General features: G+C 42.6%; 1 protein-coding gene across 3 annotated transcripts in view; it reads right to left on the bottom strand.

The window, feature by feature from the left end:
- Positions 1-16,788, bottom strand: part of si:cabz01090165.1 (uncharacterized protein LOC100333421 homolog) — a 95,855-nt gene extending 79,067 nt beyond the window's left edge. For all 3 annotated transcript variants that reach the window (XM_061877755.1, XM_061877756.1, XM_061877754.1), the window contains exon 1: positions 16,173-16,788. The gene's annotated coding sequence lies outside the window, so the exon portion shown is untranslated. The remainder of the gene's footprint in view (positions 1-16,172) is intronic.
- Positions 16,789-16,989: the final 201 nt, after the last annotated feature.

Raw genomic sequence — 16,989 nt, 5'->3', positions numbered from 1 at the left:
GTGTGTGTTTTCCCAGGGGGTTACGGGAGGGGGCGGGGCTCCTATTACCGCTTTCACTTCCTCTCGCCTTGACTGAGGGTCTGCACTGTAAGGGAGGTGTGGGTCCCATGTTTAGCCCCGTTACCATGGCAACGTCACAAGCAGGGAGCCCCTCGTTTGGCATTTTTGCTAATAGAGGCCCAATTAACTATTCGATGTTTGATCAATAAAACGTCCTGATGTTTAATTGATGATCGGAAGCTTGTCATGAATATTCATGGCCTTAATTATTCCGCGGCGTGGCGAGCCCGGAAAGCGCGGGGAATGCCGCATAAAACGCCATGAAAGGAGACTCTTTCCCGCATATTGGAACCGAAAGTGAATTAGACCCCGCGGACTCGTTAATACGCTTAACGAGGCTTTTCTAATCCACAAACAAGCGGCGCAGCCTGCTCACTTCCTGCCTGAATAAAACATCAGCGTCAACTTTCAAGGCCTTTAAACGAGTGTATTATCAGTAATTATGATGACTTCGGATAAAGTTGTCGTGTCTTCAGATTCGGGCTGGGCGATATGGCCTTTTATTAATATCTCCATATTTTTAAGCCATATCACAATGGACGATATATATCTCGATATTTTGCCTTAGCTTCGAATGAACACTTGATGCATATAATCACAGCAGTATGATGATTCTATGTGTCTACATTAAAACATTATTCTTCATACTAAATTAATTTATGCTAATTTTAAACTTTCATGCAGAGAGGGAAACCTCAATTAAGTCAATTTACCGAAACGGTATTTATTAAACAGTTATTAAGCAGTGGCACAAACATTCATGTCATTTCCAAAACAGAAAGTGCAAGATTGTCTGAGACATTTTAAAACAAGCTATGAGTGCACTTTTGTGCATGATGTCACTAAGACGACACATCAAAACAACACTAAATTAAAGTGCACTTTTTGTGCATAACGCCACTACAATAGTTTAAAACAAATAAAGTGCACTTTTGTGCATGATGTCACACAAGATATTTCAATAACTGTCAAATAAAAATGAGTTGCTTAATAGGAAATCAAATAGTGTATGTCCTTCACTATGTGGTAGGTTTCTGCAGGCGTTATCTCCTTCTGTTGTTGACTTTTTTCATACGGTGTTGATAGTGAAATGGTTGCTTTGGCATTTTGTGGGTATGGTGCCGAACGGAGATGTTGACATGCAGTTTCAGGCACTCTTCCTTCTCTAGCAGGGGACATTTCAAATGATGCTATAAATTAGCAGTAGGTGCTACTTTTTGTAACAACGCTTTTGCCGCATACTTGTTCGACATATTCCCATTTGAAGCCAAACCACCGCCAGACTATGGACCCCTAACTGTTTTTCTTAGGAATTAACGCTTCCTTCATTTGTTACCAGATTGGCACCTTATTTCTCTCATATTACCACTCGCATCAGAGTTGATGTTACCTTTGCTGCTACCTCTCATGCGAGGGCGTATGACGTGACAGTATGTGACGTACGTAAGAAGGTGCGCTTGCTGTCTTTGAGAAGGAGAGACAGGAAAGAGCGGGAAGAGCCTGTAGTGTAATGCCCGCAGCTAAAAGCAACTGCGTGAGATAGTATACTCGAATATATCGATATAGTCATTTTCTATATCGCACAGAGACAAACCCGCGATATATCGAGTATATCGATACATCGCCCAGTCCTACTTCAGATGATGCTAACCGTGCTAACAGGCCGATGCTAAGTGCCAAAGTGAAAGTAAACAATACAACTTCTTAGATTTGTATGCAAGTTTGTTTACGACACCAAAAAAACATGTTATTATATCCTCTCACAATTTAGACTTTTTATATCATATAAATTCAACTTTTTATCATATTATTTTGGATTTTGATTGCATTTCTCATAATTTCAACTTTCTTACCTCACAAATATTAATTTATATTTCATAATTTCTCATTTCATATCTCATCATTCAGACATTTTATCTCATAATTTCATCATTTTATCTTATAACTACGACTTAACACCGGGGTATATACTATACATACTAGGGGTGTGGGAAAAAAACTATTCAAATTTGAATCGCGATTCTCACGTTGTGCGGTACACAATCAATTCTCATTTTAAAAAAAACATTTTTTGTTTTTTTTAAATCAATCCAACAAAACTAAACACAGCAATACCATAACAATGCAATCCAATTCCAAAACCAAACCTGACCCAGCAACACTCAGAACTGCAATAAACAGAGCAATTGTGAGGAGACACAAACACGACACAGAACAAACCAAAAGTAAAGAAACATCCATCCATCCATTTACTGCCGCTTATTCCCTTTGGCGCTGGTGCCTATCTCAGCTACAATCGGGCGGAAGGCAGTGTACACCCTGGAAAAGTCACCACCTCATCGCATGGCCAACACAGATAGACAAACAACATTCACACTCACATTCACACACTAGGGTCAATTTAGTGTTGCCCATCAACCTATCCCCAGGTGCATGTCTTTGGAAGTGGGAGGAAGCCGGAGTACCCGGAGGGAACCCACGCATGCATGGGGAGGAGATGCAAACTCCGCACAGAAAGATCCCGAGCCCGGGATTGAACCCTGGACTACTCAAGACCTTTGTATTGTGAGGCAGACGCACTAACCCCTCTTCCACCGTGAAGCCCCAGGAGGAAGCTCATTCTTTAAAATTTTTATGTCTCAATTAAGGCTTTTTACATCTTTATTATGACTTTTTATCTCGTAATTTAGACCTTTTATCTCATAAATTCGACTTTATATCTCATAATTATGACTTACCGTTGGCCAACATACATTTTTATTTTTTCAATTTCGACTTGAACTCATAATTATGACTTTGTGTCTAATAATTTCATCATTGTATCTTATAATTACAGTGTATATATATATATATATATATATATATATATACACTGTAATTATAAGATACAATGATGAAATTTTATATATATATATATATATATATATATATATATATATACTGTAATTATAAGATAAAATGATGAAATTATTAGACACAGTTATAATTATGAGTTCAAGTCGAAATTGAAAAAAAAAAAAAATATATATATATATATATATATTCATTTTTGAATCGTGATCTATGTTTGAATGTTTTTGTTAGACTGAAAATAAACTGAAACTGAACTGATATATATATATATATATATATATATATATATATATATATATATATATATATATATATATATATATATACACATTTTTTTTCTTTACTTAATTTTGACTTCTTGTCCGATAATTAGTGAAGTGAATCGTTATATCTATAAAGCGCTTTTTTCTGGTGACTCAAAGCGCTTTACATAGTGAAACCGAATATCAAAGTGTGGTGGGTGTGGCCTGCGGACCTGCAGCGAAGCGGGGTGTGGCAGAACCGGCTTCGAGATCAGCGACAGGTGCGTAGATGACACAGCTGAGAATTTTTGTCTAATCACCTGTCGCTCTGTTAAAGGCAGCAGTTGGGAAGGAGAGGGGGTGTTGTTGGTGGCAGCGAGAGTGAGACATTGGCTGAAAAGAATACAAGAACATTTATTTAAAAATAAAAACTGGGTTCCAAAATATGACCGAAGCTGTCATGTTAGTTATTGGTGGTCCAAGGGACCCTGAGGAGCAAGACCTCCACACCAAGTTACATTTAAACCAGTGCGGGTGGCACTAGGGAGCAGGTGAGCAAAGTGTCTTGCCCAAGGACACAACGGAAAAGTGACTAGGATGGCAGAAGCGGGGATCGAACCTGGAACCCTCAAGTTGCTGGCACGGCCGCTCCACCAACCGAGCTATACCATCCAAATTAGGACTTTTTAATCTCGTAACTCTGACTTTCTGGTCTCATCATGTCGACTGTATTTCATAATCTCATAATTATGACTTTTTAGCTCAAAGTTTTAACTTTTTATTACATACTTATGACTAAAATATCTCATAATTTCGAGTTTTCATCTCATAATTGAGAATTATTATCTCATAATAAGCATTGGTGTATTTACATTTTTTTCGAGGTGGAAACGGGTTTACATAATTTCGACTTTTGATCTCTTAATTATGATTTTTTTTTTATCTAATAATTATGACGTTATCTTATTATTTGGCTTTTTTATATCATAACTATGACTTTTTTATCCCACAATTTAGACCTTTTATCTGATAAATTCAACTTTTCATTTCACATTAATGACCTTTGTATCCCACAATCTTGATTTTTTTCCCCATAATTTCGAGGTTTTTTTTATCTGATAAATATGACTTAGCAACAGGCTGTTTAGGTCTGGCTCCAGCCCCGAGGAGGTGTGGACCCCAAGTCAAAGACAGCGTAAGCGCGTGCGGTTTAAAAGGTTGTTTTAATGAGGTCGGCCGGCGTTGGCCTCGCTCTTCAATCTGATGATTTCTAGAAAAAGCCGCTCTTTATCGTGCACGCGGGATTACTGGAGAGGATCAACCAGCGAATGATGCTGTCTTGTTTCGACCTCGGGGTGGGGGATGGGGGGCAAGTGGCAGAGCGAGGGTGCGGGGACGCCAGGGTCATGACACCGCGGTCACGGCCAGAAGAAGGGCGGGGAAAAAAGGGCAGGACTGATTGGCGAGGAAATAGGAGGTGAAGGAAGCGACGCAGGACAAGGAAGGACACAGCCAAGATGGCGGGAAGGAAGAGGAGAAAAGGGAAGGAAAGAAGGGAGCGTGCTGGGAGATATTTTTAGTCCTGAGGACGCCAGATTGAAGAAATGATGGCTTATTAGCTGCAGGTCAAAGGTCAGGCCTTCTTGTCTGCCCTCAGCCCCCAGGATCTAATAAATAACGTCTGAGTGGGAATGAGAAGACATGATTGACAGCAGCACGAGGTCATGTGGCCACTGTGTCCCCCCTCCTATCTTAAGGACGCGGGACGATAAATGCTGGATTGTCACCTCAGGCAGAATTTTACGTCTCGACTCACATGAGGTGACTTGAGATAGCCAAAGACATGGGACGCGAGAAATGGTGTGGGATGACGTGACAGTTATGAGACGATATGAGACAATTGCAGACAGAATGACAGATGTTATTATAGGCAATAAATTGACCTTTTGATGCCAACACTGACCGTGTTTGTAAGAAGCCCAATCAGAGGCTGTTTTTCTTGAGGAAACTGAGGGGTTTTCAGGTTGATAGGACACTAATGAGGATGTTTTATTCATCTTGTATCGAGTCTATTTTAACATATTTTATCACTTCCTGGTTTGGTAACCTCAGTGTGGCCAATAAAAACAGACTAGGTGGTATAATAAAGGTGTGCCAAAAGACCATAGGCACTACCTTGAAACCCCTGAACCAGATTTATAGGGTTAGACTCATCCAGAAGGCAAAGGCCATTCTGGCCAACTCTCAGCACCGTCTCTTCTTAAAGTTTTGACTCTTGCCCTCAGGATGTAGGTATGCCCCTAGTAATAGAAAGGCCAAAAACAACCGATCCATACGATCCTTTGTTCCCTCAGCTGTTGTTTTTATAAATGAGCTCCTTAAAGGCCTACTGAAATGAGATGTTCTTATTTAAACGGGGATAGCAGGTCCATTCTATGTGTCATACTTGATCATTTCGCGATATTGCCATATTTTTGCTTAAAGGATTTAGTAGAGAACATCCACGATAAAGTTTGCAACTTTCGGTGCTAAGAGAAAAGCCCTGTTTCTACCGGAAGTCGCAGACGATGACGTCACATGTTGATGGCTCCTCACATATTTACATTGTTTTTAATGGGAGCCTCCAACAAAAAATGCTATTCGGACCGAGAAAACGACAATTTCCCCATTAATTTGAGCGAGGGTGAAAGATTCGTGTTTCAGGATATTGATAGCGACGGACTAGAAAAAACAAACAAAAAAAAAACGTGTTTAAAAAAAAACAAACACAAATGCATTTGGACGGATTCCGATGTTTTTAAACACATTTACTAGGATAATTCTGGGAAATCCCTTATCTTTCTATTGTGTTGCTAGTGTTTTAGTGAGTTTAATAGTACCTGATAGTCGGAAGGGTGTCTCCACGGGTGTCTTGACGCCAATGTCTCAGGGAAGTCGACGGCAGTGTCACGCCAAATTTCTTCCCCCTACAAAAACCTTCCCCCCATTTACTTCCGGGGTCATGATTAATACAGATGTTTTGTTAACGCTGTATTATAAAAATATAACGCTGTATTATAAAAATACAGACATTTTGTTAACGCTATATTGTAAAAAAATTTAAAAAATGAAAAAAACAATTTACAAACACAAGCTATGGGATGACGTAAGAGGAAACGTGAGGAAACGTGACCCCGGAAGTATATGTGTCATCCCATAGCTTGTGTTTGTAAAAAAAAATTTTTATTAAATTTTTTATAATATAGCGTTAACAAAATGTCTGTATTTTTATGATATAGTTTTAACAAAACGTCCGTATTAATCATGACCCCGGAAGTAAATGGGGGGAAGGTTTTTGTAGGGGGAAGAAATTTGGCGTGACAGCAGCTTCATGGACGGCACAAGCTTAGCTTTTCTCCGGTAAGAAGTGACTTTTTAACCACAATTTTCTCACCGAAACCTGCTGGTTGACATTTGGTCTGGATTCATGTTCGCTTGACCGCGCTGTGATCCATAGTAAATTTTCACCTCTGGGAATTTTAAACAAGGAATCACCGTGTGTTTGTGTGGCTAAAGGCTAAAGCTTCTCAACTACATCTTTCTACTGTGACTTCTCCAATATAAATTGAACAAATTGCAAAAGATTCAGCAACACAGATGTCCAAAATACTGTGTAATTATGCGGTTAAAGCAGATGACTTTTAGCTGTGTGTGTGCGTAGCGCTCATACTTCCTAAAAACGCGTGACGTCTTCCGTACACGTCATCATTACACAACGTTTTCAAGACGAAACTCCCGGGAAATTTAAAATTGTAATTTAGTAAACTAAAAAGGCCGTATTGGCATGTGTTGCAATGTTAATATTTCATCATTGATATATAAACTATCAGACTGCGTGGTGGGTAGTAGTGGGTTTCAGTAGGCCTTTAAACAAGCTTAGCTGCTATGTAGTCACTTAAGTGGGATGCGATGTGTGATTAGTTTTTATTGTATTAGAAATGTTTTTAGTTTTTAGCTTTGTGATGGTGCGTATGTTGTATGTATTTTATGTATTTGTACCTTGTTTTTACTGTTGTACCTTGTTTTTACTGTTGTACCTCGTTTTTTACTGTTGTACCTTGTTTTTATTGTTGTACCTCGTTTTTACTGTTGAACCTTGTTTTTAATGACTACTGCTGCAAACCAAATTGCCCCTCGGGGACAATAAAGATTTTCTAAGTCCAAGATGTGAGAGGACCTGTGATAAAATAGATATAAGGAGACAGGAGATGACATGAGTGGCATGAAATGAAAGAGATGGCAAGAAAAATGACATGTGTACAATGACATAAGAGACATGAAATAACATGAGATAATATGAGATGACAGAAGAGACATGAGATAAGGCTTAAGCGATTCAACAGATTACGCATGTATTGAAACGGATGGTTGGAGTATGGAGGCAGATAGCAAAAACAAAATTGAAGAAGAAACTGAAGCTATTAAGAAAATAGCTATTGACGCTATTTGGCCATGTCTGCCTTAGCATCGCCGGTAAAATGTGCAGACCAAACGATCGGGACTTTCGCATCTTGTGACACTGGAGCAACTTAAATCCATCGATTGGCAAGTGTTTGTTTGGCATTAAATGTGGGTGGAGGGAAAGGCTGGATGCAAATATAGCTACAAATCTACATACAGCTAGCCTAAATAGCATGTTAGCATCGGTTAGCAGTCAGTCATGCTGCGACCAAATATGTCTGATTAGCACATAAGTCAATAACATCAACAAAACTCACCTTTGTGATTTCGTTGACTTTATCGTTGGAAATGCATCTGCAGGATATCCACACATCTCTGTGCCATGTCTCCCTTAGCATCGCCGGTAAAATGTGCAGACCAAACGATCGGGACTTTCGCATCTTGTGATACTGGAGCAACTTAAATCCATCGATTGGTAAGTGTTTGTTTGGCATTAAATGTGGATGGAGTGAAAGGCTGGATGCAAATATAACTACAAATGTACATACAGCTAGCCTAAAAAGCATGTAAGCATCAATTAGCATGCCGTGCTAATCGATGCACGCTCTCCGTAAATCAACTTGAATCCGTCCCTGATCGTGTCGTTACACCCTCCGACAACACACTGACGAGGCATGATGTCTCCAAGGTATGGAAAACAGTCAAAAAAACGGAAAATAACAGAGCTGATTTGACTCGATGTTTATAACGTGTTTGAGATTGACTACCTAGGTGACGTCACGTTGTGACATCATCGCTCTGAAAGCAAATAATAGGAAGGCGTTTAATTCGCCAAAATTCACCCATTTAGAGTTCGGAAATCAGTTAAAAAAATATATGGTCTTTTTTCTGCAACATCAAGGTATATATTGATGCTTACATAGGTCTGGTGATAATGTTCCCCTTTAATAAAGTGAGCTTTACATTTTTATTTTGTGTGATGTGTTGTGTGATAAATAACATTTGAGCAACGTTGGGTTATTGATATATTGTTATTGCTTTGCACTATTTCGAGACGTCGTTAATGGAGTCAGTGTCGCTGCTGTTGTCGAGCAGTTCAGTGACAATTCCTGCTTTCTTGAAATCATGTATCTCAATAGGAGCCATTTTGGGGTCTTTACATTTAAACACACAAATGGAAATGAAACGGCACGGCTTGGCGCAGTCATATATCCCAGCATGTACTGCGCGCTTCTTCTCCTATGGGGAGAAATGAAATCGGCGGCTGCTTACCGTAGTTGTGACCAATATTGGTCCATATATAAGGCGCCCCGGATTATAATGCGCACTGTCAGCTTTTGAGAAAATTTTAGGTTTTTAGGTGCGCCTTATAGTGCGGAAAATACGGTAGTTGTGATTTCCTTCTCTGCATGAAAGTTTAAAAGTAGCATATATTAATGCAGTATGAACAAGAATTTTTTAATGTAGACACATGGAATCATCATACTGCTGTGATTATATGTATCAAGTGTTCATTCAAGGCTAAGACTAAATATGGAGATATATATCGTGTATCGTGACATGGCCTATAAATATGGAGGTATTAATAAAAGGTCATGTCGCCCAGTCCTCGGTGAGCTGATAGGAGAGATGCTAGATGACATGAGATGTCATATGAGAGACATGAGATGACATATGAGACAGCGTAAGATGACAGGAGATGTGAAGTCATGTGACTGTTTATGTGCACATGCCAGATGTCATTTAATACGCGTTTGATTCCGTTCGACCAAAGCGCGCGCGCACACACACACACAGACACACACGCACGCGCACACACACACGCACACACACACACACACACACGATGGTAGTGTGTATTTTTAAACGTGCGCTGAAAGCTGCTATCTGCGTGTTCACAGGAAGGCGAGCGTCCTCATTGGTCGCCTTCCTGGGTGTCGCTCGTCGTTTTCCATTTAGTCTGGAACTGCTGCGTCCGCGTCACACTGGCGTACCCCATCAAAAGGCCAGCCAGGGAGAGGAAGTGAAAATTACATTTTGATGGCTTTTCATCACTTCCAGCCTATCCGCCCGGGGTCGAAGGTCGCAGGTGAACAACAACTGGTCTCCTCGCCGTCAGCTGACCATGCTGCCTCAATTACCGCGTGAGCCAAGGCGGCGTCCAATCAGAGGCGGTCAGCAAAGTGCACAGATGGAAGCGACACAGCTGACAGAGTCAGGAGGAGATTAGGCCGCAGACTTCCTGTCGCCGCCCACACGGCCAGCGACATCTTTACGTAACCACGCCATGAGGCTACAGCAACAGGCTAGCGTCTCAGCACGCCACTGCGCTCACGTGACAACACGGCGGCCACACGCCACCAGAATGACAGCCATGTGGTCATGTGACCCATGATCAGCTCACACTGACGTGGTCAAGTTACGTCACAAGATGGCGGAAGTGTACGCCATCTCCAAAAGTCATTGGACGTTTCTGTGAACGTGTTTGACCTTTGACCTGTCGAGAAGGTCTGCAACAAGGCTCAAACAACCTAATGTGGACCACTTCCTGTCGTTATTGTCCTTAGAAAGAAGCAGCATTTGACCTGTCGAGAAGGTCTGCAACAAGGCTCAAACAACCTAATGTGGACCACTTCCTGTCGTTATTGTCCTTGGAAAGAAGCAGCATTTAGCTAGCGAAGATCACTAGCGCCCCCGGTGGTCCTCACACACATTGCATGAAGACGTTGGCATCAATTACCACACATGCTAACTCGTTAGCTGTGGACGTCCACTAGCACAAGTGGACAACAGCGTGAACATGTCCTTCGCAGTTAATGCGTCGTTAACATGAAGTGTTCAAGGCTGCGTGGTCTTTGTGATGCATTCAAGGCTGCGTGGTCTTAGCATGATGCGTTCAAGGCGGCGTGTTCTTAGTGATGTGTTCATGGCTGCGTGTCCTTAGCATGATGCGTTCAACACTGTGTGTTCTTAGTGATGCATTCAAGGCTGTGTGTTCTTAGTGATGTGTTCATGATTGCATGTTTTTAGCATGATGCATTCGAAACTGTGTTCTTAGTGATGCATTCAAGGCTACATGTTTCTTAGTGATGCTTTCAAGGCTGCGTGTTCTTAATGATGCATTCAAAGCTGCGTCTTTTTAACATGATTTGTTCAAGTCTGCGTGTTCTTAGTAATGCATTTAAGGCTGTGTTCTTAGGGATGCATTCAAGGCTGCATGTTTTTAGTGATGCATTCAAGGCTGTGTGTTTTAGCATGATACATTCAAGGCTGTGTCTTCTTAGTGATGCATTCAAGACTGTGTGTTCTTAGGGATGCATTCAAGGCTGCATGTTTTTAGTGATGCATTCAAGGCTGTGTGTTTTAGCATGATGCATTCAATGCTGCATCTTCTTAGTGATGCAGTCAAGGCTGTGTTCTTAGGGATGCATTCAAGGCTGCATGTTTTTAGTGATGCATTCAAGGCTGTGTGTTTTAGCATGATACATTCAAGGCTGTGTCTTCTTAGTGATGCATTCAAGACTGTGTGTTCTTAGGGATGCATTCAAGGCTGCATGTTTTTAGTGATGTATTCAAGGCTGTGTGTTTTAGCATGATATTCAAGGCTGCGTGTTCTTAGTGATGCATTCAAGGCTGTGTGTTCTTAGTGATGTGTTCATGGCTGCGTGTTCTTAGCATGATGCTTTCGAAACTGTGTGTTCTTAGTGATGCATTCAAGGCTACATGTTTTTTTAGTGATGCTTTCAAGGCTGCGTGTTCTTAGTGATGCATTCAAGGCTGCGTGTTTTTAACATGATTTGTTCAAGTCTGCGTATTCTTAGTGATGCATTCAAGGCTGCGTGTTCTTAGTGATGCATTTAAGGTTGTGTGTTCTTAGGGATGCATTCAAGGCTGCATGTTTTTAGTGATGCATTCAAGGCTGTGTGTTTTAGCATGATGCATTCAAAGCTGCTTGTTCTTAGTGATGCATTTAAGGTTGTGTCTTCTTAGTGATGCATTTAAGGCTGTGTGTTCAAGGCTGTGTGTTCTTGGTGAAGTGTTCATGGCTGCGTGTTCTTAGCATGATGCGTTCAAAACTGCATGTTCTCAGCGATGCATTAAAGGCTGCATGTTTTTGTGATGCGTTCAAGGCTGCGTGTTCTTGGCATAATACGGTCAAGGCTGTCTGTTCTCAGTGATGCGTTCAAGGCTGTGTGCTCATTGTGGTGCATTCAAGGCTGCATGTTCTCAGGGATGCATTTAAGGCTGCAGGCTGCATGCTCTTAGTGATGCGTTCAAGGCTGCGTGTTCTTAGGGATGCATTCAATGCTGCATGTTTTTAGTGATGCATTCAAGGCTGTGTGTTTTAGCATGATGCGTTCAAGGCTGTGTGTTCTTAGTGAGGTGTTTAAGGCTGTGTGTTCTTAATGATTAGATTACATTAGATTAGATAGTACTTTATTTATTCCGTCAGGAGAGTTCCTTCAGGAAAATGAAAATTGAATGCATTCAAGGCTGTGTGTTTTTAGTGATGCATTCAAGGCTGTGTTTTTAGCATGCTGCAGTCAAGGCTGTGTATTTAGTGATGCATTTAAGGCTTTTTTGCTCTTAGTGATGCGTTCAAGTCTGCGTGTTCTTAGTGTTGCGTTCAAGGCTGCATGTTCTTAGTGATGCATTGAAGGCTGGGTGTTCTTAGAGATGCGTTCAAGGCTGTGTGTTGTTAGAGATGCATTCAAGGCTGTGTGTTTTTAGCATGATGCGGTCAAGGCTGTGTTCTCAGTGATGCGGTTAAGGCTTTTTTGCTTTTAGTGATGAGTTCAAGGCTGCGTGTTCTTAGTGATGCATTCAAGGCTGCGTGTTCTTAGTGATGCATTCAAGGCTGCGTGTTTTTAGTGATGCGTTCAAGGCTGCGTGTTTTAGTGATGCGTTCAAGGCTGCGTGTTCTTAGAATGAAGCATTCAAGCAGTGTTTCATAGTAAGGTGTGTTCAAGGCTGCGTGTTCTTAGGGATGCATTGAAGGCTGCGTGTTCTTAGTGTTGCGTTCAAGTCTGCATGTTCTTAGTGATGCATTGAAGGCCGGGTGTTTTTAGAGATGCGTTCAAGGCTGTGTGTTCTTAGAGATGCGTTCAAGGCTGTGTGTTTTTAGCATGATGCGGTCAAGGCTGTGTTCTCAGAGATGCGTTCAAGGCTGCGTGTTCTTAGTGATGCATTCAAGGCTGCGTGTTCTTAGTGATGCGTTCAAGGCTGTGTGTTCTAAGCATGAAGCATTCAAGCAGTGTTTCATAGTAGGGTGTGTTCAAGGCTGCGTGTTCTTAGGGATGCATTCAAGACTGCGTGTTCTTAGTGTTGCGTTCAAGGCTGCATGTTCTTAGTGATGCATTGAAGGCTGTGTGTTCTTAGATATGCGTTCAAGGCTGTGTGTTCTTAGAGATGCGTTCAAGGCTGTGTGTTTTTAGCATGATGCGGTCAAGGCTGTGTTCTCAGTGATGCATTCAAGGCTTTTTTGCTTTTAGTGATGCGTTCAAGGCTGCGTGTTCTTAGTGATGCATTCAAGGCTGCATGTTCTTAGTGATGCATTCAAGGCTGCATGTTCTTAGTGAAGCGTTCAAGGCTGCGTGTTCTTAGTGATGCATTCAAGGCTGCATGTTCTTAGTGAAGCGTTCAAGGCTGCGTGTTCTTAGTGATGCATTCAAGGCTGCATGTTCTTAGTGATGCATTCAAGGCTGCATGTTCTTAGTGAAGCGTTCAAGGCTGCGTGTTCTTAGTGATGCATTCAAGGCTGCATGTTCTTAGTGAAGCGTTCAAGGCTGCGTGTTCTTAGCATGAAGCATTCAAGCAGTGTTTCATAGTTGGGTGTGTCCAAGGCTGCGTGTTCTTAGGGATGCGTTCAAGGCTGCGTGTTCTTAGTGATGCATTCAAGGCAGCGTGCTGTTAGTGATGCATTCAAGGCTGCGTGTTGTTATTGATGCGTTCAAGGCTGCGTGTTCGTAGCATGATGCATTCAAGCAGTGTTTCATAGTAGGGTGTATTCAAGGCTGCCTGTTGTTAGTGATGCGTTCAAACACTATTTGGACACTATTGAAAAAGACCGCAGATGACAATCAAACCATGTCGGATAAAAATTGCATACCAAAAATATTGCCTGACTGATTTTTTTTTTTTTTTAGTTAATGAATGAGAAGACATACAGAGCTTTTTTGAGAAAATATGCATTTGAGGCTGAGTGTTGTTAGCATGATGCGTTCAAGCTGCGTTTCAGAGTAGAATGTTTCCAATGCAGCAAGTGGTTATATGATGCATTCAAACCTAAGTGTTCTGAGCATGATGCGTTTAAAGCCGCCTGTTCTAAGCATGATACATTAAAAACTGAGTGTTCTTAGCATGATGTTTTTAATGCCGATTGTTTTTAGCATGATCCATTTAATACGAGTGTTCTTAGCTTGATGCGTTCAAAACTGAGTGTTCTTAGCATGATGTGTTTAATGCTGAGTGTTCTTAACATGATACATTCAGAACTGACTGTTCTTAGCATGATGTCTTTAATGCTGCATGTTCTTAGCATGATGTGTTTAATGCTGAGTATTCTTAACATGACGCATTCAAAACTGAGTGTACTTAGCATTATGTGTTTCATGTTGAGTATAGTATATAGGATGTGTCCAATGCCGTAAGTGTATAGCATGATGCATTCAAGTGTTTGTTTCTTAGTAGGATGCTTTCAGTGCTCTTTGTGATATGGTCAAGGTTGGGTGTTCTTAGCATGATGTGTTCAACGCTGAGTGTTCTTAGCATGATGCATACAAGGCTGCGTGTTCTTAGTATGAGAGCCGTGTGTTCTTAGCATGATGCGTTCAAGGCTGCGTGTTCTTAGCACCTTGCATTCAAGTTGTGTTTCATAGTAGGGTGTATTCAAGGCTGCGTGTACTTAGCATGATGCATTTAAGAATCTGTGTTTGTAACATGTGTTCAATGTTGAGTGTTCTTAGCATGATGCATTCAAGGCTGCATGTTCCTAGCATGATGCATATTGAGGCTGCAGGATCTCAGCATGATGTGCTTAAGGCTGTGTGTTCTCAACAGGATACATTCAAGGCTGCGTGTTCTTAGCATGATGCGTTCAAGGCTGATTGTTCTCAGTATGAGGGCCTTGTGTTCTTAGCATGATACGTTCAATGCTGGCTGTTCTTAGCATGATGCATTCAATGCTGGCTGTTCCTAGCATGATGCATATTGAGGCTTCATGTTCTTAAAATGATATGTTCAATGCTTAGTGTTCTTAGCATGACGCATTCAAGGCCGCGTGTTCTCAACATGACGCATTTAAGGCTTCGTGTTCTGAGCATGATGCGTTCAAGGCTGAGTGTTCTTAGTATGAGGGCCGTGTGTTCTTAGCATGATGCGTTCAATGCTGGCTATTTTTAGCATGATGCATTCAAGGCTGGCTGTTCTTAGCATGATGCATATTGAGGCTGCGTGTCCTCCCTCAGCATGATGCGTTCAAGGTCCCATATTCTTAACATGATGTGTTCAATGCTTGGTGTTCTTAGCATGATGCATTCAAGTCCGTGTGTTCTCAACATGATGCATTCAAGGCTGCGTGTTCTTAGCATGATGCGTTCAAGGCTGTGTGTTCTTAGTATGAGGGCCGTGTGTTTTTAGCATGATGCGTTCAACGCTGGCTGTTCTAGCATGATGCATTCAAGGCTGACTGTTCTTAACATGATGCATATTGAGACTGCGTGTTCTCAGCATGATGCGTTCAAGGCTCCATGTTCTTAACATGATGTGTTCAATGCTTAGTGTTCTAAGCATGATGCATTTAAGGCCGCATGTTCTCAGCATGATGTGTTCAATGCTTAGTTTTCTTAGCATGATGCATTCATGGCCGCGTGTTCTCAGCTTGATGCGTTCAATGCTGCATGTTCTCAACTTGATGTGCTCCAGCTGTGTGCTTCTCAGTAAGATGCGTTGAGCGATCTCAGTGATGCGTTCACGGCTGCGTGTTCTTGGCATGATGCGTTCAAGCTGTGCGTCTCATATCAGGATGCGTTCAACGTCGTTAGTAATGCCTCGACGCATGGTGAGCATGATGCGTTCAATGTTCTGTGCTCCACAGAACTTCTGTGAAGTGGAAAAGCGCGAGGCGGGCGGGCTGGTGGCGCAGCTGTCCGTGGTGCTGATCACGTGACCCTCGCGGTGTCTGCACTCTCTCTAGAACACCACCTTCACCCCCCTGGCTTCTCATGCCCCCTCTGCTGTATAATTGATGAGGCAGTAACACACACTTTTTGCACGCACGCACACACGCACGGCATCAAGTATCCACTCACACATTCCTACACGGGCAGGGGTGTGGAGAAGAGGGAGTGGGGGGGGGGGGGGGGGTGCTCATATCGCCTCACACACGCACGCGCACCTCCGTGCACACGCAGAGATCATGTTTAATCAGATTACCGGATGATTCATTTCCCGCCAACTAAGAATATCATCAGTGGCACAGTGCGCGAGCCTCACATGCATGCGCACGCATCCTCCTAATCGTTCAATCCATCAATCAATCAATCAGTCAGTCATCATTAATCAGTCAATCGATCTCACCGTCATCGAGGAGTGGAATCTTGCCGATTCAGAACACGTCACGCGGGGATGAAATTCCCGCGAGGCTGCAGGTGGTGGGGGTGTTCTGGTCCTCAGTCCCAGAAGGTCTGTCCACCAGGACCAGGACGGACAAGGGACTCCATTTACAAATCCACAGACGTGGTCCCGGTCCACTCCGGTGAGTCCTTGACGAGCAGCGGACTGGCGGGCGTCTCAGAGCGTCTTCCTGGCGAGCTGCTGATCCGGGCGGGGTCCCTGTCCGCGGGGATCAACTAGACAAAGACGGAACATTCGAGAATTGCACTAACATCCCGCGCTAGGGCAGTCTCCTCGCACGTCCGCAGTGTGCGCGCCAAACTGTCAGCGCGCGACGCCGTCTCATCCCGCCAACACGTCTCCTTCGCGGGCTCCCGTCCCGCCAAAAAACCCTTCTTTCCCTCCTACTTCCTACTTCCTTAATTCACCCCCCACCCCTCCTCCTTCCTTCTTTCCTTGCTTCCTTTCCTGCCGCGCGGGGATCGAACGCGCGGACAAAGTTTGAACAGGAGATAGCCCGCGCGTGGCACGGAGGGAGGGCTGTGCGCGCGACACGCTGCAAGAGGTCTCCAACATGCAGGCAGACCCCACCCTCCCCCACGCCACGGTCACGTGACCACATGCAACACCTTGTCACGTGGCCTATTCCAAGGGACACGCCCAAATGATCCGCAGTAAAGCTAACAAAATGAGAAAATTGTCTTTAAACCAAATGTTATTTCACAGCATTCGATTAGCATAAAGCTAACATAAAATAGTGTAAAGTTAGTTAGTGCAACGT

The sequence above is a fragment of the Nerophis ophidion genome, linkage group LG18, assembly GCF_033978795.1.
Source record: "Nerophis ophidion isolate RoL-2023_Sa linkage group LG18, RoL_Noph_v1.0, whole genome shotgun sequence".
Taxonomy (NCBI): domain Eukaryota; kingdom Metazoa; phylum Chordata; class Actinopteri; order Syngnathiformes; family Syngnathidae; genus Nerophis; species Nerophis ophidion.
The sequence above is the reverse complement of the archived record's forward strand: the minus strand, read 5'-3'. Positions and strand labels throughout refer to the sequence as shown.